General features: G+C 35.6%; 1 protein-coding gene across 2 annotated transcripts in view; it reads left to right on the top strand.

The window, feature by feature from the left end:
• CPNE6 (copine 6) overlaps window positions 1–27,322 on the top strand; it is an 886,978-nt gene that overhangs the window by 466,545 nt on the left and 393,111 nt on the right. The window lies entirely within an intron of this gene.

Genomic DNA, 27,322 nt, shown 5'->3' with positions numbered 1-27,322 from the left:
GTGTGCACACAATGACAAACTAAATGGTATGGCTAATAAAATTGTACTGCTGTGTATTTTACTGAAAAAAAGTCAAAATAATGATTTATTCAGAGGAAAATTCCAGCAAAACTTAGGAATAAATACTGGCAGGACGCATAGTTGATTGCAGGTGTTATGAGAAGGCAGGAACCATCACAATCATTTAGGTTTTTATTTTGTGGCAAATGAAAGAGTAGGGACTTAAATACTAACATCTGAAATGGTGGATTTCAAAAGTAACTATGGTATGCTTGCTGTAAAAACAGGACAAAAAGTTCCTCATGAAACCTGAACAGTTTGTTTTTGTCTTATTTTATAAATAGTATACCATCTCTCTCACTCTCTCTTTATATATATAGATAGAATATGAATGTTACTATAAATGGATCTGAATGTGAACAGACAATCATATGTCTGCAGTTACCCCAGCTCAAATCAGTTTAAAATATGTAGGCCTCATTTCTGCAAAACTGTGCATCAGAAAAAAAATCAGTGAACACTAAACAATAAAAGTTTACAGAATACTTCTCAACTGTCCAGATTTTCACAGAGTGTACAGATTTTTGCCTCATATTTTTAGTCTGTTCCTCAAAGTTTGTGGTTTCTAGATTTTTGTGGCAAATTAGAGAGGACTGAATTCACTAAATGATAATCATTTGAGTTTCAAACTTCATATCCTTCAGAAAATGCACGTTAACACGAGACCTTTTATAATAGCAACTTTCCAAGTTTATGAAAGCAATGTTTAAAATCTTTGTCTGCCCATTATTTTTGGATTTGTCCAGATTTTTTACTCTACGAAGTTGAGGTATGGCTTAGAGATCAGGGCATATTTGTAGAGGTCACATTTAGGAAGAGAAACAAATGTTCACATACTACCTGTTAAATTCCAGCTACCTCTTCCTTTCCATGGCAGACAATACAGCTTGTCATACACATTCCTCAAATCATTGTTACATATTGACCCCCATAACCTGATCAAAAGAAAATTATCCTAGACATCTAACACCTTCTGAATGAGGACATATTTTCTCAAATCCAGGTGAAATTGTTAGCCCTAACATTAGTTCATACCTTCATCTACCTTTACTATCCTGTCTACTTAGCTCAACTACTGCATTCCACTTACTACAGCATATGCAACAATTTTGCATTTGCTTACCAGTTCTAGATTCATAAGAATATATTTATTGATATGGTTTCTAACATAGCTAAAGAAGGCCTTATGATTGTCTTTTTAGTCCTTGTGATTTTTTTTTCTCAAAATTTGCCTTTGATTTATTTTATGAGAGCTCTTTTTTTTTACTTTGATCAAAAAAAGGTTACCTTTCAAGGATTTTGATTTGCTCTGTGTCTAGCTTCTCTTTTGTTGTAGAGCTTGTTTTTGGCTGGGGGGGGTCCACCACCAGACTGCTTGCTTTGCCTTTGAGACAGAGAGTCTTTGTTTTGTTTGGATCCATGCAGTCCTGCCTGTAGGTGCTGGTAGAAGGCATTAAGAAGGTGATTCACAGCGGTTGTAATGTTTTACCACTGGCTCAGGGGGGCGAGACTGATTGATTGTTAAATAAGATGGAAATTGATCCAAGGGGACTGTTTTATAGGAACTGCAGTGACTAACAAGAGCCTCACAGTAAAATAATGTAAAAAAATTCAGCAGCAGTATTTACAGTGAAAGGAAAATATGTCTCATTAACATAATAATCACTGCAGTAATTAAGTCTAAATAAAAAAAAATCAGATTTATTATTTTATTTGCAGTATATAACTACAGTGGGTACAGCAATGGGAGCCAGAGTTATGGGGAGATTTAAAGACCACACTTGGCAGGAATACTACCAAGATGCTTAAAAAACGTGTGGAGTGAGGTCATGGTTGTGTTGTGTTGTAGAGCTTTAAAAAACTAATGAGTAAGCAAGAGATATTGAGGAAGGGATATACTGAGTTTGACTTCAAGTGCTGACCATTTCATGTCCCTAACGATTCTTGTAGTCTTCCTCTGTCATATTCATCAAAATCTGACATCAGAAGCAGATGGCAAATGAGAACAGAAAGTGCAAGATTGTTCTTGTATTCCTGAGTAATGCATACACTTAAAAAGTACTATCATATCTATTTTAAGCAGTAAAAATTAATAAGTTTGTTAGATTGTCATATGAATTTCATACTTGTAGCCCTCACATTATTTCCTCCTCCTTTTCTTATCACTAGGTCATAGATGTACCCATTCTGCGGGGGTTTTACATTTCATTTACCCTGCATTGTTATTCACATCTGCCTTCTTTCACTTCCAGCAGAGTCATAAATCTATTGAGTCTTTTGGATTCATCCTTGGCTTTTTTATTCATATTGTCTGAGTGCAGATGAAGCTGGGATATAAATATACATGATAAAAGGTGAAAGAATGAGAGAAAGTAATTAGAGCCTTAGGGAAAAACAATCACTCTTTTGTAGTTTAAGAAAAAAGTTTCATTGCAACATATTTAAAACCCAATATGCAATGTAAACAAGAGAGCATTGCAAGCCAAGAATATTTCTAGTGTTTTGTTTAGAGATTCTAAAAGTAAGCAGTAATTCTGGACACTGCCATTGTGCATAGATGCAAAGATCATCTTCCATGGGATTGTAGGGCAGTATAATTACCTTGTCCGGGGTATAACGTCTGTTTTTGGAAAGAGGAAACAGTCAAATAATAATCATGTCAGAATGCATGCTCACACTAAGTCAGAATGCATGCTCCCTTATAGCATTATATCATAGAACAGACTAAAAACTAGCAATATCTACTTGTTGTACTGCACAGACATTATTATTGAGTCCCTTTTCAGCCCTGACTTAGACAAAAAAGGCAAAAGTAAATACAGCATGTTGTGAGAGATTTGAATAGCCACTCTACCAACACGTGTTTGGGGCATTAGAAGAAACCAGAACAGTCAGATAAAACCCATACAAATGAGGAGAACATATAAACTTCACCGAAACTGTTACTGGAGGTCAGAAATTAATTCTGCACCTTAGAACAGTGATGCTAGAACTATGATGCAAAGAATCTAACCACTGAAATTTTGCTCTTCTAATGAGCAAGGAGCTCAACATTGTAAGGGTAACTAATAAGACTCTGATAAGTAAAGTAGCAGATTATCAAATTATGCTGGTTGTCATATTCCTGCACTGCACACGTGTGCAAGAGGAATGTGTCAAAGGCACCACTTTTTCAATAAGCAAATGCACAGCCAGCACAGACTAGTGGCCCTGGTTTTCACACAATTAAAACGTAGGAAGAACCACCCAAGAAAACTATGCAAAGTGTGCAAATTCAGCTAAGAATTGTGCAGGAATGCTTATGTAGGTATATGTATTTTGCATATATGTGCAAGTCCTACTTACCTTCAAAGTCTTCAATGATCTTTGTAAGTTTATGAACTTTGTCAGTAAATTCTACTTTTCCAAAGACAAATGGTTCTGCCACCAATTCCACTTAAAAACACTTGAAACTTGAAAACTTGAATAAAATATACGATGATAAGATAAAATAAAATAAACACACTGGCTCATAAACCAGATAAACACTTTCGGTATAATACCTTTTTCAAATCCTAATTGTTTTTTCAAGTATGTCATCCTACTATACCTAGCATCAATGGAATGCCTAAAGTGCATACGAATCTACATGACCCTCCAATGCGACCAGTCATTTCTGGAAACAGATGGATTACTGAACCCCTTTCTGTTTTTATAGAAGGGGAGTTAAAGAAATTGCTTATTGTTTGGTAGGGGAAATACACTTGAGGTTAGGGTACCAATCACTACAACATCCTGTAATATAGGTGGCAGTTAATGTCAGTCTCTTCTCATGCTGCAAAAAAAAAGGAAAATCAAAAAGTAAAATACTGTCACGTCTGCTTTATTATAAGCAAAGATTTTATAATAAACTGTTTATTATATTTGCTAACTGTAAAGAAAGTGGAAACAATCACAAGTGCCGCAGTCTACGTCTAACCACTGAGAACTGTAATGAATACCTACATACTCAAAAGGCCCGTTTTCCACCACCATCACATTTATGTTTTTTTAATGACGTTATTTACTACATGCAGTACCGGAATAAAACAGTGTTATAGTTATTACATAAGTAAAGTTGTACAGAGATGGAACATTTTCAGTAACTGAAATTTCTTTTTTCATTTTTTAAGAAAAATAAGGCACGTATAACTACTCCTTAAGGGTACTCAGGTAAAACTGACTGTATGCTGATCAGTGTGGCTGTCCAAAGAGATTAATCTGCTAAGTACTTTAAATGGACAGACTGCAAAGTTGACATTAGTTCAGCAGCAGTAGCCTATAAGTATGACATTCCTAACAGAGCTGGCTCTGGCACTAGATAATTTAGGCAGTTGCCTAGGGGTTGTGTTGGCTGCCGGGGAGATAAGTGTTTGCTTAGAGGCTGATAAAAAAAAAAATCTTTAAACAAAAAAGTCCAAAGATTTCTGTTTGTAAATAAGTCCAAAAGGCATCAACTTCAATGGCAGAGAAGCTTACTGTTCATGATAAGTCTGTTTTCATTGTGAGACTGTATTGTTTTGTTTAGCAAATAGCTATCAGTGTTTGAGGTAAAAAATGTGAAATAAAAGTGTTAAATATTTCTAATTAATGTAGAAGTAAAGAAGAAAACAGTATGTACACTGAGAGATTTGAAAAGTGTTTATGATATCTGGGGCAAAATAGCCAAGAAATAGAATACAGGAATGGTTGGAGGATGCTGCTGTGGGACGGAAGCCCTGACATATTACCCTGCATAGGTCCCCATTTGACCATGCTCTGGGCCTGATTGCTAAGGAATTGTATTACTGGAAATGCAGAGAAAAAATACTTACTGTACGACTCTGATCACTGCTCTTGCACTTTTGTCACCACTGGATAAGCTATGAGCACTGCAGGTCTTCAAAACAGTGGTAGCATTACTCACCAGTACATGGTATACCTGTCAATTAAGTAGACCCATCAGCAAGATCCACCCAAGCACTATGCCTTCTGGTCAGCCTTCCTGTTGCACCTTGCAGTTTTTCCATTTACTTGATAAAATAAAGATAAATTAAATTCTTACCTTCCTAATCATCTCAGCTTTGGGCTATATCTTGAGCTCTCTCAAAAGAAACAATGCTACTGTTAGAGTCAAAAGCAAAATGGTGCCTTTTATGTGAAAGTGAGAATGCTAGGGTGTGAAAAAAAATCCCAAAACAACATGACTGTAACAGCTCAGGAAGTGACAGGTTGCACAAGCGTGCACAAAGTGCAATAAAGCTTGTACACAAGTAAGACTTGGGTCTATCTTTGCAGTTGTCATCCCATGTTCACTACTATGCAAACCTGCATACAACCTAGAAAAGAGTTGCATATTGTGCAGTGCTACATTTGTTTCTACAAGCCTTACTTTTGATCAAACTTTTTAAACTGAATAACATTTGTTGAAACATCATGAGTGTCACCCTTTTGTGTACCTCTAGTTAGTGCATTACTGGGAGGAGTGTAAGAAAGCCAAAGTGAAAGAAAATTATTTATGAAATGTGCAGTGAAGGGTATAAGAGGAAGAATAAAGTTGGATATCTGCAATATATTAAGGATAGTGTAGAATGAGCTTACAGGATACTGGTTGGAAAGAATTTTATTACCCCCACTGCCACATTATCAAGTTTGCTTGCCTTGTGAGTATGTCGTTTTGTAGTAAATGCTGCTGTTAGCACTTTTTGATGTTTGTCAGAGCTAGTAGCACCTGAAAACAGCAATGCACAGGACCATATTGTAAAGACAATATTGAATATCATGAAACGGAACATCAGATTGACAAATATGCTACAGACCCTTCCCCTCTCACAAAAAAATCCTCTAGTACAATCATGTCTCTTGCAGTCTCTCAGGGATATCATTTCACATTTCAGTACTGTGATCAAAAACAAATATATATTCTCACACACACACACACACACACACACACACACACACACACACACACACACACACACACACACACACACACACACACACACACACACACACACACACACACACACACACAAAAAAAAAAAAAAGTAAGTGAAAATAATACTGTTGTATTCCTGATTAAGGACCAGATTCATGTTGCAGTGTTTGACAAAGTATGCAGGAGGTGCCCTGCTTCGGTTTTAGTTGAATGAAGCCAGTGTTATGGCTGCCTGTTGAAATGTTGGCACTTAAAATGCTGAGTGCCAATAAACAAACAAACAAAAAGAACAAAACTATGGGAGACAAGCAAATCTCAAACATCACTCTTCGCCTTTAAACTTCTTTTTAGAAGGTGAGGCAAGCCACCTCAGGTTGTGTCTTCATTCTCCAATAGGTATTCAACCTGATTAAATCAATGCAAAACACCAGGAAACAAAATTTCAATAAAGAAAACACAATATAAATAAACAGAATGTTTAAGTCCTTTAGTCCCTTTAGAAATCACAGGATTTCATCAGAACCATCAAATAAAAAGACCAATAAGGTTTAAATAATCCCTCTATGCAATTACATATGTTCCATCTCCTAATCAGAATTAATTGACAAAAATAGCAATGTGTATAGCATAAAAAATTGATCAGAAAATGTCTTAAAAATATTTTAAAACCCATAATTTAAATACAAAGATAAATGAAACAGATGGAAATTTAAGTTAAGTTAAAAATAGAAAAACATTCATATTATATTTTAGTAGCTCTGAGTTTAAGTACTGGAACAACAGAGACTTGGCCATTTAAAATGAACCAGTGAGGTGCATTTAAAAGAAGTTGCCAAATTAGTTCTCTATATTCCAGTTTAGTTTCCCAGGACTCCCTCCTTGTATGTCATTGTGTAATCTATTTTATCTACAATAACTACCCCCCCAGCCTTGTCCAGCTTCATAATCCTCAAATTAGAGTTACTCCTAAGCTCAGTAAGAAGCAGCCATTATTTTCCTTAGTTGGATGACTCGTATAAATCCCTTTCATGTGACTTTTCAATGATGGCCAGTGTAGGATTGCATGGGGGGTTGTATATATGTTACTTCTTGAAACAAGGAGTATAGGATGGAAAAATGTTCACTTCATCAGAAGAGGTATTGGTGTTCAATTGTAGGTTTAATTACACAGCTGTATTTCAAAGTGCATTAATTTCAACTCTATCAAAACATCTGCCAAATGCATAGGGGAAATAGGTACAAGATTATACCCCTTAAAAAGAAGTTTAAAATAACAAGCAGACATACTTTTATTCTATGGAAAGAGACTAACACAATTCCAGTTGACTTTGTATTGTACATCAATAGCACTACATCTCAACACCTTACTTTTAAAGTAAAAATAGCCAATAAAATCATTTGTTCAAATAAATGGAGTAATAAATTTAATCTTTGTTTAAAGACGCATACAAAAGCATATCTATAATCAGTTTAAAAATGGTCTTCTAGGCAGTAAACATTTAGAAATATAAACACATTGCACATAAATGTAAACAACTTGTAAACATTTCTTGAGTGTCTGATGAAGCAGCTTGATGTGTTGTGAAAGTGTTTACCATTAAACGGAATTCTAGTTTATCTGCTGCCTGCTGTGGTTTGGTTCATCCTCTCTTGTCTGTGCTTTATTCTTGCTCAGTTGTTGGTTGAACCAATTATCTACACCACATTCTTGTTTTTCTGCAACACTACAACTTTTCTTAAATTCACCCATAGTCACTGCATTGGCAGAGTAGATTATTCAGATGTGACTATTTTTAAGGACCATCAAAAATGTATTTTTGGTCTAAAATTTACAGAAAGCCATCTTTTTTCCAATAGTTACCTTGATTTCTATAGCTGTCATCTGTACCAGATATCCAATAGTTACCTTGATTTCAACAGCTGTCATCTGTACCTCTGTAAGAAGAACTTTTTAAGGGGCAGTTAGTCAGGACATAGTTTTTAACAAATGAAGTATACTAAAAGTTAATCATGGAGTTTTCAAAACCTTAGGCAATGGACTTAATTTGTTTACAAAACAGGTAGAAATTGTAAAATCCTTCTTGAGCACCCCATTTGTCACAACAAATGTATGGCAGGGAGTGGTACTAGGAAAATTTGTTTAATGTAATCAATGCCCCCGCATACTGGAGAAGATTATATTACTTTTGACTCTTTTCCACATAAGACCCCCTTGGCCTCTGATAATTGTGCCACTAAGGGGGTGGTATATATAAATATAAATATATATATATATATATATATATATATATATATATATATATATATATATATCGACCAAAAAACACCAGAACTAAGAGCAAAATCCAACCAAGAATAAAAACCACTTGGCACGGCAGGACCCGGAAGCACGTAAACAAAGGCTTTCAAAATAAGCAGATGAAGAAATCAAACAGCTGCTAGGTCTCCAAAAAGATCCTTTAATATAACAAGGCAAAGTAAAAATCCACAATATCTTCCAAGCGCTTTCACTTGACCACTTGCGAGCTTTTTCAAGGCAAAAAACATTGCTGGAAGTTCATTCACATTAAATACTTCCAGAATCATCACATGACTTCCTGTGAACCTTTCCCAACAGGAAAATCACCATATAAGGAAATTCTAAAATGCATACTTATTATCATTAAAAATAATTCATTTTCTAAAAATCTTGGCAACTAGATACCATATTAAACATAAAATCAAATCAAACTGTTAAAATGTGGCAAAAATGGTTTTGGAACAGGTACAACCGGATATAAGAGGGGGCAGTTGGGAGTCAAAATTAGAATACCGTGAGCTATTTTGGCAGCTCCGTTTAGACGCTACTAGATACCCAGGTCTGAATGACACCTTTAACATTAGTAGTGTTCTGAAATTGAGGCAAGCCCGTTTATAACACAGTTTGGTACAACATGACATTTATTGTTTTACTCATTTTTGAATTTACAAAATCTTATAATAAGATATATGGAATGTCATGTTATATACTTGAAACTTAGGAAAGAAATGTTTTACAATGCTATACAAGTAACTCTAGGTTTCAATTTGGAGTTTTGATTTTACCCCCGAGGGTAAAGGGGTCACTGCATTTATTTGTGATTATAAAAATATTTTGCAGAATTGTTTTTTTGCCACATTTTAACAGTTTGATTTGATTTTATGTTTAATATGGTATCTAGTTGCCAAGATTTTTAGAAAATGAATTATTTTTAATGATAATAAGTATGCATTTTAGAATTTCCTTATATGGTGATTTTCCTGTTGGGAAAGGTTCACAGGAAGTCATGTGATGATTCTGGAAGTATTTAATGTGAATGAACTTCCAGCAATGTTTTTTGCCTTGAAAAAGCTCGCAAGTGGTCGAGTGAAAGGGCTTGGAAGATAGTGTGGATTTTTACTTTGCCTTGTTATATTAAAGGATCTTTTTGGAGACCTAGCAGCTGTTTGATTTCTTCATCTGCTTATTTTGAAAGCCTTTGTTTACATGCTTCCGGGTCCTGCCGTGCCAAGTGTTTTTTATTCTTGAATATATATATATATATATATATATATATATATATATATATATATATATATCTATATGAGTCTGCCTCATAAGACCGAACGTTCAGATAACCGACATGCACATAACCGACACCAGAACATTGACACTTCACAACAACGAAAGTCAGAACACGACACTGACAACACCGACAAAGCATTTGTGTTAAACACTGCAAGCCATAGAGCGTAGCTCAACAAAAAGCACAAAAGTATAGTATAGTAAGGCATCCTCTAGTTACATCACAGTGTAGGAACGTTCGCTCACATTTTCAGTAGTTTGGAAATCACCCTCACGAACTCTAACGGGGAATAGTCCTCTCAATGTGAAATGACATGTGAAACTGCTCACTCCTAGCAATGAGTTTCCTCTTTTTAGGTGAAGGTATGTAACCTGTTGCCATCCTCACCCGCAACCCATCTATACGGTTCTGTTTTGCAACCAGAGTGGACAATAACAGTGACAAGTTAGTACCCTTCCCACCTAGGAGGCATTTCAGTCTCCTGTGCCATGCCTCTATGGAATTCTGCGTATGTGGTAAGCTCAATTCATTCAACTCACTAATGTTCCAAAATGTAATTGGAAACAATGATGGAAACCTCATACATGAGGACAGTCTAGTATTAAATCTTCGTTGTTTGCCATAGACATACCACTCTAAAAAGTATTTCAACATGTCCTTCCCTTCAGCTGGGAATGCCTCCTTTATAAGCGCATATGTACTTTCCACATCTGTTTCTTTCAGGAATGCTAGGGCTACTAGGGACTTAATGGCCAGTTGGAATGACTGTTTCCTGTTGTAAACAGATGCCAGACCCAGTGACTGCACTTTTTTCCACAAATTCTGCCCAAAGTGAAATAAGCAGCCCTTTGAGCGTACTGCAGGCATATTGTTTCTGATGCTTTTTAAAGCGGTGATTTCAAAGTCACAGAGCACATAACGCACTGTAACGTCCAAGTCCTGCTCTTCAAATAAGTACAAAATACAATGCCACAGGTAATAGTAGCACTTGAGGGATTTCTTAGACATCAATGAGTAAATTAGTGGGACAGCCTTACTTTGCTCCCCGTACGTTAAGAAGCCATGTATACTGTACAGTTGCCTCACGGTTCTACCTTTAGTAAAAAACGTACCATCCATTGACCAGATGGAGGCGCAGCTAAGGTCATGTAGATTCTCAACTGTTGTCAACACCACAACATAAGTGTCTGTTGTTTCATCAGACATTGCCTTACTAATAAATGTCCCAATGTCCCATCTTTGAGGGGGAACTTAGTGAAATCAAGGCTTTGTAATGTGGGGTCTTTCATCCCAGCTGTTGGACCTATCTTACGCCTTACTCTACCCACTTGTTGGAGTAGTGCCTTTTTGTGGGGTGCAGAGTGGATTGTATCTAGCGAAGTTGATGCTACCGCATCTTGCACTATGAGACATATCCCTGCTGTAAGTAGCCCTGGTCTTTAAGCTTCCACATACAATGCACCGTTGCACTTCACCGGGACCCCTGCCATGATTACGGGCAACTGACTTTACTAAGCGATCCCAGTCTGGCATTAGAGCAGTGACTGTTCTGCCTTTGCAGCCTTCTATAGCCTTATATTTGCATCCCCAGTATCTCTTTGTCTTTTGCTTTCATTCTAAGTGGTACAAGTACCCATCAATGACAAGCAGGTGTTTACCCTTTTGGGATGCTACCATTGTACAACTACTATTTACGATTCCTGGGGCTTCCATTTCAGAGTCGGCCATACTGTTTTCGGTGCATAGCACAATTATACACACACACACACACACAGATATATATATATATATATATATATATATATATATAGTTCCACTTCACAAAGTCGAACGTTCAGAAACTCAAAATGCATATGGCCGAAGCCATATGCTTAAATTTCTGAAGCTTGACTTTGTGAAAGGGAGCTGAAAAACAGAAAAACGCAACACAACAAAGTGTTTCTGCAGAGGGGAAAACCCCCCCACACACCCCATACCCCCTGCTACTTATTTATTCCAACTCCGAGATCGCACTACAGCGCAGAAAGGGAAATCTCCCATTCTGCGCTGTATGCCGTTCCTCATTCACAGAGTCGAGCTTCCACAATTTCGAGCATATGGTCTTGACCATATGACTTTCGAGATTGTGGCCGTTCGACTTTGTGAAGGGGAACCATATATATATATATATATATATATATATATATATATATATATATGTATATGTATATCGATTTGTAAGGAATGCTCTAAATGTTATGTGGAGAAAATCAAAGAGCAATTTTGAAAAAGTTAATGAACATGCTTACGCTGAATTAAAATAATAATAATAAAAATAATAATGTATTATTTAAATACACTGGAATGTCAAACTTCCAATCTTCTATTGGTCAGTGTTTAAACTCAGGGCCACTAAACTATAATATGAATATATTTATATTTTTACCTCTTAAATTTCCATCTCTTTCAATTATCTTTATATTTAAATTATGAACTTAAGTATTTTTAACACATTTTTCTGATCAAAGTTTTATGATACACACACTGCAATTTTTGGCAGATAATTCTGATCAGAAAATGGAACATATGATAGAATAGAGGGATTTTTAAACCTTGTTGGTCTTATTTCATGGTTCTGATGGTGTTTTGCATTGATTTAATCAGGGTGAATACCTGTTGGTGACCGAAGACACTACATGAGCCATTTAGTGTGCATCTCGGATTTTCTTTTTATTCGGTTGCATGGAGACATGGTTGGTCTGTTTTATTTGTACTGGTATTTGTATAGGGATTTACTGACAGCAAATTCATGAGGCATACTGTATTAAACCACATATTTGTTCACAGGTACAGCATCACAAGGAGCATCAATGCCAGCCTATCGTGCATCACAGCAGATTGACTTTAACATTTAGGTGGCTGTTGACAATGATGCCATTTACACATGACATATGACACAATCTGAGATCAAGAGCATATATTCACAAAGTTTACTGGCTGGGCTACCTTTTCCCATGCAAGTTGATAAGTCCAGAATTAGTAATACAGACTCAAACATAGGGCACAATGGGCAAATACCAGTACCAAAAGAGTGAGTGACTGTCAGTGTGCTGCTCCCATACTTACCATAAGATATGTGTTGCTCCTCCTCTCCACCTCTGATACCAAAGACACTACCTGCATTCATTTTATGCAGTGGAGAGGATCAGGATAACGTGTGTCACAGATGTAAAACTAGCAGCTGGCCTTCTCGTGTCCTTGGATTTCTTGTTTCTTCTTCTCTAAAATGTTATCAGAATTATAAATATTCAAACAGTGTAGTCTAAACCATAGTAGTCTAAACCATATATTTGTTAATCTATTATGGTTGTTACAGCAGATCTGACTGTAAAATGCACAATTGGCATAGCTTGGAGAACTGTTGTTACAGATATTAATGACTGAACTGATGAGATAAATAATGTTATGCAAAGAACAAATGGAATATACTTATGAAAGGAAGTGCCTTTTGTCTCTAAAGATCACTCTACCCTCATTGAACAAGATAATATCATTGACAACTTTGGAATTCTGGACACGAGTGTTCAGCAGTCTGAGGATTCAGAATGTATAGAAGAAAATAAAAAATAAAGAAGGGAATGAAGAAGTTCACACCAAATGACAAAGAAAAAAAAATAAACTGATAAACGTCTGCAAAGAGAATACATAGTAAAAAGGGAAGTGCTTTGTTATGTAACACACACATTACAAGGAATCATAACATTTTTCTATCAGAAAACATTCAGTCTTCAGAAAAAAATGCATCATTTTTTCAAATGAGAAGGTAGAAAAAAGATGCAAGGGGCAGGTGAAAAGGAAGAAATCAAAACTGAATCCAGCAGGACTGAAGAACATTAATGCAAGATCAGAAGAGGAGTAAGACAGATGTTGACAGCATGACTTGAGCTATAGATGTACAAAGCCATCTGGATGAGAACTGTATGCTTGCAAATGTAATAAGCAGTAAAAACAATATGATTCATAAGGTTGTGCAAGAACAAACAACTGATAAAATATAATCAGATCCTGCAGATAGACTAGTGGTGGACCGTAGCTGGGATAGCTACTAAAGTTCAAAAAAATGACACGGATATATGAAACTTGAATTATGTCACTGATAAAACAGAACGAAAAAAAGATGAAAAAACACTTCTTTTAAATCCACAGAAACCTCACTGCTTCGCCGAATTGGCAAGATGTTGAACTAAAGTGTAACAAAAAGACTGTTACACACTGATGTTTAGCAGTTCAAAGTTAAGTAGGACTAAATCTGTTTATATCCCAGGCATATACATTCCTATAACTCTTCCAAATGATGCAAAGTAACTTGAACACAACTCACAACAGTCTGTGTGGGGACACCATAACAAGCATAAAAAAGTACCTTAGAATGTTTGTAAAAGCTGATGAAATGTTGTAGAGCAAATGCCTGGTTGCTCAGGAAGTCCTGACTATCCGTTTAGCTTGTGGTAAAACCCAATCCAATACTTTGTAGTTAGAAAAACACAAGAAGCTTCCCTTTGCAAACTCAATAGTTCCAAACTTGCAGGAAGCAAATGAAGCACTAGAAGCACTAGCACAATTGCTATGTAAACAAACTCAGAAGTTCCAAACTCATACACTGTTATACACTGATGTTGAGAAGTTCAAAAGTAAAGTAGGACTAAATCTGTTTATATCCCAGGCATATACATTCCTGTAACTCTTCCAAATGATGCAAAGTAACTTGAACACAACTCACAACAGCCTGTGTGGGGAGACCACAACAACCATAAAAAAGTACCTTAGAATGTTTGTAAAAGCTGATGAAATGTTGTAGAGCAAATGCCTGGTTGCTCAGGAAGTCCTGACTATCCGTTTAGCTTGTGGTAGAGAAAACCCAATCCAATACTTTGTAGTTAGAAAAACACAAGAAGCTTCCCTTGGCAAACTCAATAGTTCCAGACTTGCAGGAAGCAAATGAAGCACTAGCACAATTGCTGTGTAAACAAACTCAGAAGTTCCAAACTCATAGGAAGCAAAAAGGCGCTGTAGACTGAAAATAAATCCTTTATTACAACGATAGCATTCCTTAAGCACTAGTTGAGCGCTTTCATCTGCACCATCGCAGACTTCATCAGAACTAGTGCAAAACATTTAATTAACTCATTTAAAAACAGTTTTTGGCGCCAAAACTTTGTTACTCAATTTAAAGAAACAGTACTCCATTTGTAACATAACTAATATTGGACCTATATAAAAAAACATATACATCTTGGTGATTTATTTATATACATACCAAAAGTAAATACAAATGTATATATAATTATAAATATTGATTTTAAAAGTCACTAAAAATTATTCATATGGTATTGTGATTGAAATACTAAAACATGAATTAAATTCACTATGTACTTACATTTCATCAAATATTGCAGCCATAAAAATATTATGTATCAAGAATTAAAAATGGTTTTATACTTATAAAATCGTTAATACCTGGATTCCTAGTGGAATCAGTTAAAATCTGCCACTTGCTTTGTTTACAGGCCAGTCTTGTTTTCCAATCCCTCAAAGGAATTTCCTTCACCTCATCTATTATCATAAAGGAGAATGTGTGTCCCTCACCATATTCCTTGATGTGTCTGTATAGGGCATTTTACTATCCATTTTCCTAATTTTATAATAATGCTCATAAATCGTTTCTTTAACTCTCTTTCTGTTTTGCCTATATAATAGGCTGGACATTTTGCACAGAGCTAAATATACTATGTGCTTGGTGCTGCAATTTCCACCTATGCTCCTAATTTTACTGTGATTAATGTCATTCAAAACAATATCACTGTTGGTGTTTATATGTGTACATTGTTTGCATCTTCCACTTTCTGGTGAAAACCTTGTCTTTATTATTGTTTCTGCCTTTCCTAACTTGGAATGTTCCAGTAATCTTTTTATGTTGGGACCAGTTTTGTATACTATCTTGGGTTCCTCACCCAGTATATTTTTGTTGACATCTGATACTGTGATAATGTCCCAATATTTCTTTATAATGTCCTTAATCTTGGTGCTGTGAGGGTATAGGTCAGAACACACACTCTACCCATATTTGCTTTCTGCAAGTTAGCGTTCATCTCTTTATCAAGACCTAGCAGTGGTTTGTATTTTATTCCCCATTGGGATTTGACAAATTCAATGGTGTCACTAATCATGTTGCTGGGATATCCTCTCCTTTCAAATAAATCTGCTAACAGAACCATTTCTCCTTCCATGAATTCTCTAGTTGATGACATTCTAGCACATCTAATGCACTGTCCCTTCATAATATTTTTGAAAATGTGTGGTGGATGTTCACTACCAAAAATAGATAATCATTAGAGAATGTGCTTTTCTATGTATCTTGGATGTAAAACCTTCCTCATTGGAACCTATGAACACATCCAAATATGAAATACCTGAGTTATTTGTTTCATAGGTAAATTTCAAAAATTGGTAGTTTGTTGATGTATTCAATAAATTGTGGTATTGTCTCGTTGGGTCCCTTCCACAGAATGAATATATCGTCCAGAAATCTTACATAGAAGGTGATGTAGCTGGAGAATGCACAGTTGGTAATGAATTCATTCTCCCAATCAGACATAACCAAGTTTGCAAATATGGGGCACAAGATGCCCATAGCAACTCCTTGCTTTGTCTGAAGAATTCACCCTCGAAAGTAAGATAATTGTGATCCAACACTAGGCCCATCATATCCATGATTAGATTTATTTTATCCCAGGTCAATGTAGAAAACTTTCTAAGACTCCTGGCAAATCTCTCTAGTCCCTCGTCCTTAGGAATACATGAAAATAAGTCACATACATCAATGGTGATGAATGTACATTGTTCTGTCCATTTGTCAGGACTGAGTTTACTCAAGAAATCCCATGAGTCTTTGATGATGAATGGTACATGTGTATAAATATGTTTAGATCCATCTATCGATCGTTACTCCTATGTTATATGTTTTTGACTTTGAACCTGAGATGATGGGTCTGAAGGGTGGTTTGGTCAGAGACTTGTGAATTTTCGGTATTCCTATTATGCAAGCCATCACTGGATGATCAACTTTAGAAACCTATATACTTCTTCTGTGATGCGGTTATCAATAAAGTATTCTTCCAAAGCTATGTCAATTCTTCTAAAACCTTGGTTAATTTGATTGATTGAAACCTGTTGGTAATTCCCAGAATGGTATAAAATATGGTATATCTCAGTGATATAATCTTTTTGGGGATAAATAACTGCCCCTCCCCCCTTGTCGGGTTTCATTATTCTTACGTCTTTTTATACATATATTCATTCAGTACCGCTCTTTCTTCTTTGGAGATGTTATCTTTTGTTAATTCCTGTTTTTTCCGATATTCTCTTGTGATTTCATGGTTGAGTAGATACAGTTCTTTACATATCATTTGTTCAAATACATTCACTTGTGAATTGTACTGAGGTATAAATGTACTTTTTCTTTTTAATTCAGTGGGTATATATGTGGCCTCATCATCCTTTCCTTTTTCAAATAGTAGAGCCAGGTTAAGTCTGCGACTATATAATTTGATTTCTTTGATATGATCTACTAGATTGAATTTCTGTGTAGGGATGAATTTGGTTCCTTTGCATAAAAGGGAACATAATTCTTCATGAATAGGGACATCTGTGTAGTTGTACGTTGAAGCCTTTATAGTGTGATACTAGGTTTTTCTTTTTCTAATTCTGATGTATCTACCTCCTGTATGTCTATTTTCACAGTTTCATCATGTCCATCATTTGAATTTTCATTTTTGATGTTGAGGGGAGATGGGACCACGTCAATCTCTCTAGATGGAACTAAAATGGCAGGAGGAGAGACAGTAAAACCTCCAACTGTCATTCTAAACTGACACACTCTGGATTTTACTTGTATTTTCTGCTGCTCTGGTAATTTGTTTTTCCATAATTTTGATGGTGTCTTCCTCACTGAAAATTTTCCTGTCTGTCCACCTGTCTTCTACCTCTTACATGTGTATATCCTTCATCTAATCTTTCTTTCCTATCTTGTGGCCAAACATATACCTTACAAGTTCTATATAGCTCCATATCACGCTCTAATTTTTGTTTTTCCTTCGGAAAATATTTTCCGCTGTGGTTTCTGCCATTTGGAATTGTTTGTGGTATAAATCATACCACTGTTCAAATGCAGGGTTACAAAATAAATTCATTAACATGCTCTACTTCATCAATGAGTACATTCAACTTATCCTCGTAACACTTCAATAACAAATTCATATAACAAATGCCAAAATCATCAAACAAACTGTTGAAAGCTGAAATTGTACTCTCATTGTATTCTAGGCCCATAGGTAGTTTGAAAACCTAATCCCTTTGGGAACTACCTTCAAATTAATGCATTGCTTCAAATAAGCTTTATCAACTTTAATATTCTGTATTTGTATTAAAATGTTTCCCATTTTGTATATACTACTTTTGATGGATTCATTTTGATCATCATCCCCATATTTTTTGTTTATAACATTATCATGATGTTGAAACATTTCATTAGAGTGTGATGGATCAAAAGCATAATCATTTTTGAGAAACTTATTAAACGTGGAATAATTATTATCAACATGTTTTCCTTGTGTAACTCTCTTGTTTCTTACAGTATTTTCATTGTGTAACAAGTTGGAATTACTAGGTATAGTACATTGAGTTTTAGTATTTGGCATGCATGCCATAGCAGAATAGGTTTTTTTGGGGGGTGCATGTTTCGGCTTGGCCCCCTATAGTCCATTTCAGCTCTACTGTGAAAAAGCTGAAATCGAAGGTAAAGTCCTTTTCAGGTATCGATAGGTCATCAACGCCTTGGGTTCATATCTATATTGCCCGTTCTGTGTGATGACCCTGTTTGATTTAAACACCCCTGTCCATTGGGTATTTCAACATTGGTATCCACTGTCAATATCAAGTCATTCTCGCTGTTATCCTGAATCCTGGGTATGTCCTTGTGGGAAGATGTTCGTTCATGTTTACCGTTAATATGTGTAGATTTAACAATCGAAGTGACTAATTCCGTGAGCTTACTGACATCTTGGTGTAATCTGGCTACTTCAGCCCTTAAAAGTAGAATTTCTTCACCATCCAATACAGCCGGCCCAACCACTGCTTCCGCCATGACTGTAAGGCTACTAATAAGATTGTGCAAGAACAAACAACTAATAAAATATGATCAGATCCTGCAGATAGACTAGTGTTGGACCATAGCTGGGATAGCTACTGATGTTCAAAAAAAACACGGATATGTAAAACTTGAATTATGTCACTGATAAAACAGAACGAAAAAAAGATGAAAAAACACTTCTTTTAAATCCACAGAAACCTCACTGCTTCGCCGAATTGGCAAGATGTTGAACTAAAGTGTAACAAAAAGACTGTTACACACTGATGTTTAGCAGTTCAAAGTTAAGTAGGACTAAATCTGTTTATATCCCAGGTATATACATTCCTATAACTCTTCCAAATGATGCAAAGTAACTTGAACACAACTCACAACAGTCTGTGTGGGGACACCATAACAAGCATAAAAAAGTACCTTAGAATGTTTGTAAAGCTGATGAAATGTTGTAGAGCAAATGCCTGGTTGCTCAGGAAGTCCTGACTATCCGTTTAGCTTGTGGTAGAGAAAACCCAATCCAATACTTTGTAGTTAGAAAAACACAAGAAGCTTTCCTTTGCAAACTCAATAGTTCCAAACTTGCAGGAAGCAAATGAAGCACTAGAAGCACTAGCACAATTGCTATGTAAACAAACTCAGAAGTTCCAAACTCATGCACTGTTATACACTGATGTTGAGAAGTTCAAAAGTAAAGTAGGACTAAATCTGTTTATATCCCAGGCATATACATTCCTGTAACTCTTCCAAATGATGCAAAGTAACTTGAACACAACTCACAACAGTCTGTGTGGGAGACCACAACAACCATAAAAAAAGTACCTTAGAATGTTTGTAAAAGCTGATGAAATGTTGTAGAGCAAATGCCTGGTTGCTCAGGAAGTCCTGACTATCCGTTTAGCTTGTGGTAGAAAACCCAATCCAATACTTTGTAGTTAGAAAAACACAAGAAGCTTCCTTGGCAAACTCAATAGTTCCAGACTTGCAGGAAGCAAATGAAGCACTAGCACAATTGCTGTGTAAACAAACTCAGAAGTTCCAAACTCATAGGAAGCAAAAAGGCTGTAGACTGAAAATAAATCCTTTATTACAACGATAGCATTCCTTAGGCACTAGTTGAGAGCTTTCATCTGCACCATCGCAGACTTCATCAGAACTAGTGCAAAACATTTAATTAACTCATTTAAAAACAGTTTTTACCAAAACTTTGTTACTCAATTTAAAGAAACAGTACTCCATTTGTAACATAACTAATATTGGACCTATATAAAAAACATATAAATCTTGGTGATTTATGTATATACATACCAAAAGTAAATACAAATGTATATATAATTATAAATATTGATTTTAAAAGTCACTAAAATAATTATTCATATGGTATTGTGATTGAAATACTAAAACATGAATTAAATTCACTATGTACTTACATTTCATCAAATATTGCAGCCATAAAAATATTATGTATCAAGAATTAAAATGGTTTTATACTTATAAAATCGTTAATACCTGGATTCCTAGTGGAATCAGTTAAAATCTGCCACTTGCTTTCTTTACAGGCCAGTCTTGTTTTCCAATCCTCCAAAGGAATTTCCTTCACCTCATCTATTATCATAAAGGAGAATGTGTGTCCCTCACCATATTCCTTGATGTGTCTGTATAGGGCATTTTACTATCCATTTTCCTAATTTTATAATAATGCTCATAAATCGTTTCTTTAACTCTCTTTCTGTTTTGCCTATATAATAGGCTGGACATTTTGCACAGAGCTAAATATACTATGTGCTTGGTGCTGCAATTTCCACCTATGCTCCTAATTTTACTGTGATTAATGTCATTCAAAACAATATCACTGTTGGTGTTTATATGTGTACATTGTTTGCATCTTCCGCACTTTCTGGTGAAAACCTTGTCTTTATTATTGTTTCTGCCTTTCCCTAACTTGGAATGTTCCAGTAATCTTTTGATGTTGGGACCAGTTTTGTATACTATCTTGGGTTCCTCACCCAGTATATTTTGTTGACATCTGATACTGTGATAATGTCCCAATATTTCTTTATAATGTCCTTAATCTTGGTGCTGTGAGGGGTATAGGTCAGAACACACACTCTACCCATATTTGCTTTCTGCAAGTTAGCGTTCATATCTTTATCAAGACCTAGCAGTGGTTTGTATTTTATTCCCCATTGGGATTTGACAAATTCAATGGTGTCACTAATCATGTTGCTGGGATATCCTCTCCTTTCAAATAAATCTGCTAACAGAACCATTTCTCCTTCCATGAATTCTCTAGTTGATGACATTCTGGCACATCTAATGCACTGTCCCTTCATAATATTTTTGAAAATGTGTGGTGGATGTTCACTACCAAAAAATAGATAATCATTAGAGAATGTGCTTTTTCTATGTATCTTGGATGTAAAACCTTCCTCATTGGAACCTATGAACACATCCAAATATGAAATACCTGAGTTATTTGTTTCATAGGTAAATTTCAAAGTGTTTTTTCATCTTTTTTTCGTTATGTTTTATCAGTGACATAATTCAAGTTTCATATATCCGTGTTATTTTTTTGAACTTTAGTAGCTATCCCAGCTACGGTCCACCACTAGTCTATCTGCAGAATATGATTCATAAGACTAATGGCGATGAGGATCCTTCCTTAGTTACAACTGATAGTGTGAATACTGCTGTATTATTAGGAGTTGCTCAGATCTGGTCTGAAAAGATATTCCTGTAATTGGAGATTCAGTTCTTAGAGGAACTAATACATATATCTGCAGAAAATATAACAAACGTCTTATAGTGTTATGTCTGCCAGGAGCAAAAATAGAGAATGTGACACAGGCCTTAAAATGACCTAATGCAAGGAAGTACTGATCTGTTTCTAGTCAAGTCTGTACAAATTATCTCATTAACAAGGACTCTCTAACTAATAGTAGGGAATGTACGGCCCTCTTAGCATAGCTTGTAGAGGTGTTAGGGTATATTTTTCAGAAATCACATATAGAAAGGAGAGTCAGGTCACTGTCAATAAAACATAATTTTGGTAAACACCTACATGAAAAAATGTCCCATTTTAAAAAATGGAAATGTGCAGCACATCTGACCCTAATTTGGGGCACGGGTTCAGACAAGATGGTGTGCACCTGCCAAGACCAGGGAAGATAATTTTTGCAGCAGATATTTTGCAATACTTGTCAAACACAACACAGGATTTTTGCCAGGTCAAAAATTTAAGAATTCCTAGATATCAACATTTGATGCATTCTGATGATTGTTAATGCTAGAAGCACTAATAACAAAGTTTTTTTTTATTGGAAAATTCACTACATTCCCACGTGATTAATGTTGCCATTGGTTGTGAAAAATGGTTAAAGAACAATGACTGTCAACCAGTTCTGTCAGGGTTTAAATGTTTCTACTGTAACAGACATTCTAACAAAAAGCAAGGTGGGGTATTATGATAGGGAATAAATATAGTTATGAGACCTGTGATTACTAGATGTTCAGCGATAACACTGATATTACAGATTGTGTACCTATGATAATAATGAAAGCCCTGGAATATATAACAACCATTGGAGTGTATAAACCCCAAAATTCAAGTGCTGAGGACCTAGAAGAGTTCATACATTTCTTGCATGAAACAAGGAGGGAAGAATAATAGCGGCTGAGAACTTAAATTTACTTGAAGCAGACTGGAATAATACTGATTCAACAACATTAGTCACAAACTTACTCCAAATAATTGTTTCAGATTGTAAAAAGCCTACCAGGGGATGGAACATACTAGACATTATTGGTGTTCCAACAAAATACTGTTCCCCCACGTCAAGTTTTACCACCGCTGATGTGCAGTGATCATGGGGTTATAAAGATTAATTTGTTGCTAGATATTCCTGCTAAACTGAAATCTAAACAAATGTACAGTAGGTTAATTACAGATTATATAGAAGCAAAACTAATTGAAATGATGAGTCCAGTGGAAAAACTGCAGAGGGAATGTAGAAAGTTTTGAAAGACAAATTGTTTTAATGCAAAAAATCAAAAAATGTTTACCAGCAGGATCTAGGCACACAATGTTCAATGTATTTCCATAAAAAAAAAATAATTGAAGGTGAGAGACAAAAAAATATAACAAATGGAAAAGAGGTTGAACTACAATTTTGAAACCTGAAATAAATGTGCAGGACAAACAAATTAAACAGTGTGAGACAAGATCAAGAAAAAATTGAAGAAAACTTAAATAAAGATATTGAGTGTAACAGGAAGCCATTTTATAGATACAGAAGATGTGCAAGGAGTAAAGACAAACAGATTGATAAACTGTATATATTTTAAAATATATTCTCAGATACAACAGGTCAAAAATATATTTAAAAATCTTATGCAAAGCAGTTTGGCTACACAAAGAGGCTGGTAAATTGTTCAAGTGGCATCCAGGTTACCTAAGATGCTGAAAACAATTTAGAATACATTGAAAAAAATCTTTGCAAAATGGATCCAAATAAAGCAAAGGGAGGAGATGGAATTAGTAATAATGACCTGAGAGCACTTCAGAAATAACTAACAATACCAATATAGCCATTATTTATTAAGTCATATAAATTCAGGGAGATTCCTTAAGATTGGGGACATGTAACTATTAAGCCTCTTTTAAGAGAAAGAGGAGTGGAACAAACCCCGAGTCATACAGACCCATAAATTTTATTTCATGATAAGGAAAAATAATGAAGAATATAATACTGGATTAATGTCAGAATTTGCAAGATTCAGACTTGAAACCATATATAAGCATGCATATGTTGAAAACAGATTTATTACCACCTGTAACATCATGTTCTATAAGAATATAACATCTATGAATGAAAAATTGCATTGTGATGTAATTTATATTGATTTAACTTCAGCATTTGACAGGGTCATACTCAAAGCACTGATGTACTATAGATGAGATGGATAGCTGCATGGTTTACAAATATGACATGGCAAGATTCTTACTGCAATTGGGCATGTGAAATGTTAAGTTACAGCCAGGATGTCCCAAAGGGCTCTGCCCTGGGCTCATACTTGTTTAGATTGCATATTTCCGACTGATTTTCTACATCTGAGGTGTTATACAGTCTGTATGCAGATGACTTGAAATTGGGTAAACTGATTACATGCGTTACAGATAAGGCCTGCCTGCAAAGAAACTTGACTAAACTGATAATTTGGGTATAGGAGAATAATATGCAAAAAATATATAAAAAACTATGATTTACTGTTACAGTGACTAGAAATATATATAAAAAAACTAAGCATATGCTATTTGAGAGACATAAACTGAACAGTGAATATTTAATACAGCACACGGTGATTAAAACTGTAGATTCATTTATGGAGCTGAGTATATGGGTTGATCCACTTGAGTTTTTCTAACTATATCAAGCAATTGCTTAATGATAGTTATAGAACTATAGATTGTTTAAAAATATACATAAAGTCTTGGAAATCAAAAATTAAGTCACTGTTTGTTAGTTACATTAAACACAAACTTGAGTATGGAATAACAATATGAAAACAAGTTTGAGTAAATTATAAAGAGTGCAGCAGAAATATAACAAGGGCATCCATGGATATGAAAAATCTCTGTTATTATGAAAGAATAAAATATGTGAACTTGTACAGTATCTCATACAAATATTTAAAAGGTGACCTTATTCAGGTATATAGGTAATTTAGAGACAACTACCCCTAGGACTGGTAGGAGTAAAGAATCATCAGACAGCATGTGTATAAGATTCGATAGGAACAGGACATGCACTACTTGGTTATCCGACAGAGAAACTGATACATGGAACGCACTACCAAATTACATTAAAGCAAGCAGTATTTTAGACCGTTTTAGAAACAGCCTGGACACTTATTATGGGATCAGCTGTTTTGGTATATTGGCAGTGTAGAAGGGCATTAATAGCCATGCTTGAAATATTTGCATTCATGCATGTAACTTAAGTTTTCATATTAAGATGAGTTCTTAAAAACTCTACTGTAAAACTATTCAGAGGTGTTACTTCCATTCCCTATTTTTGAAGGATAATCCTGATTTAGACAGTTGAGTTCTTTGACAAAAATTGGGAGGGTTCTGACAACCTTTTCTCTCTCTCTCTCTGTATGTATGTATATACATATATATATATATATATATATATATATATATATATATATATATATATCTACTATAGTAAACAGACAGCTCCCAAGACCGACAACAAGATCACAGACACAAGAACGAAAGTACTAAAACAAGAAAGTTGACATGCCCGACAAAGCACAATCCTGACAGTTAACAAAACAAATACTGTGTTCCAAAAAACACACATACAACACAAGCACACCAAAAACCTTATAAACCTACACTAAACCTTACATACACAACTATCTATGCACTAACCTTAACCCAAACCCTAACCCTAAGGTCCGTCACTATCACACACTTACCTTACCCACACCCTAACCCTAAAGTCAGTCACTATCTCACACTTAGCTTACCTGCACTTTAAACCTAAAGCCTTCACTATCGCACATGTACCTTACCCAAGCCCTAATGCTAAAGTCCGTCACTATCGCATACTTACAAAGTCATGCTCAAATGCCAGCACATATGTTTCGCATGTCGGTGTTTTCAGTGACGGGATTTCAACTTGGGTATTTGCTTTGTCGGTCTTCTGGTTTCAGTGATCCCATTGTCGGTCTTGTGAGCTGTGGGTTTACTGTAGTAGACCTAAATATATATATATGTATAGATATATATATATGGCTCTACTTTGTTCGAAGATACATTACATCGAACAGAGTAGATGCCCACTTCAACAAAAGTGCACTTTCGCTGAAGCCTAGTCACCGGATCAGCTGACTAAAAAGAAAAACACACAGAAAACATGTTTTGCGCAGGGCAAGCCCCCCTGCACCCCCCATGTGGGGCGGCTGTGCCCTGTATACCAACTCTGAGATCGCACTACAGCGAGGAAGAGGGAATATTCCCATTCCGATCTGAACTGTGATCTCCATACTCCGTTTTCGAAGTTTTGGTACCTCAAACAAATGGGTTCGACCAAGTGGGTTTCGAAGTACTGAAACTTCTTACACATGAAGAAGACCCACACACACACACATATATATATATATATATATATATATATATATATATATATATATATATATATATATATATATATATATATCTACATACACACACAGTGATGTACATACCCCTTTTAAAATGCCAAATTTTTGAGATATAAAAAAATGAGACCACAATAAATAATTTCAAAAATTTTGCCACCTTTAATGTGACCTATAACCTGTACAATTCAATAGAAAAACAAAAATATCTGTTAGGGAAAAATATAAACAATAAAAAAAGTACAATAAGCTGGTTGTATAAGTGTGCACACCCTTAAACTAATACCTTGTTGAACCACCTTTTGATTTAATTACAACATTGTCTTCTTGGGTAGGAGTCTTTCAACAAGACACATCTTGAACTTGACAATATTTGCCCACTCTTCCTGGCAAAAGTGCTCCAAATCTGCAAGATTGCGGGGGCATCTCTTGTGCACAGCCTTCAGGTCACCCCACAGATTTTCTATTGGATTTTGGTCTGGGCTCTGGTTGGGACATTCCAAAACTTTAATTTTCTTCTGGTGAAGCCATTCTTTTGTTGATTTGGATGTATGCTTGGGGTCATTGTCATGCTGAAAGGTGAAATTCCTCTTCATCTCAGTTTTCTAGCAGATGCCTGAAGGTTTTGGGCAAAATGTGATGGTATTTGGAACTGTTCATAATTCCCTCCAGCTTGACTAAAACCCAGTTCCAGCTGAAGAAAAGCAACCCCAAAGCATGATACTGCCACCACTATGCTTCACCATAGGGGTGGTGTTCTTTTGGTGGTGCAAAGTGTTGTTTTTGCGCCAAACATACTTTCTGGAATTGTGGCCTAAAAGTTCAACCTTGGTCTCATTAGACCATAACACATTTTCTCACATGCTTTTAGGAGACTTGATATCTTGTTTTGCTAATTTTATCTGGGCCTGGATGTTTTTTATGGGTAACAAAAGGCTTCCTTCTTGCAACCCTACCCCATAGGCCAGACATATGGAGAATATGGAACATTGTTTGTCACATGTAGTACACAACCAGTACTTGCCAGAAATTCCTGCAGCTCCTTCATTGTTGCTGAAATTATCTTGGCAGCTTCCCTGACCAGTTTTTGTCTTGTCTTTTCATCAGTTTTGGTGGGATGGCCAGTACTTTGCAACGTCACTGTTGTCCCATATTTTCTACACTTTATGATGACTGTTTTCACTGAGTTTCATGGTGTATACAATGCTGTGTTAATGTTTTTGTACCCTTCTCCTGACTTGATACCTTTCAACAATGAGATACCTTTGATGCTTTGTAAGCTCTCTGCCAACCATAGCTTTTGCTGTAGCAGGCAACTGAGTAAATGTCAGGAAAATCCTACTCAGACAACTGAACTTTATTTGGGGTTCATCAGAGTCTCTTTAGTTGATGGCA

Source organism: Protopterus annectens, chromosome 16.part0, assembly GCF_019279795.1.
Source record: "Protopterus annectens isolate FY-2018-M chromosome 16.part0, PAN1.0, whole genome shotgun sequence".
Classification (NCBI taxonomy): domain Eukaryota; kingdom Metazoa; phylum Chordata; order Ceratodontiformes; family Protopteridae; genus Protopterus; species Protopterus annectens.
Note: the sequence above shows the minus strand (reverse complement) of the source record. Positions and strands in the feature narration are given on the sequence as shown.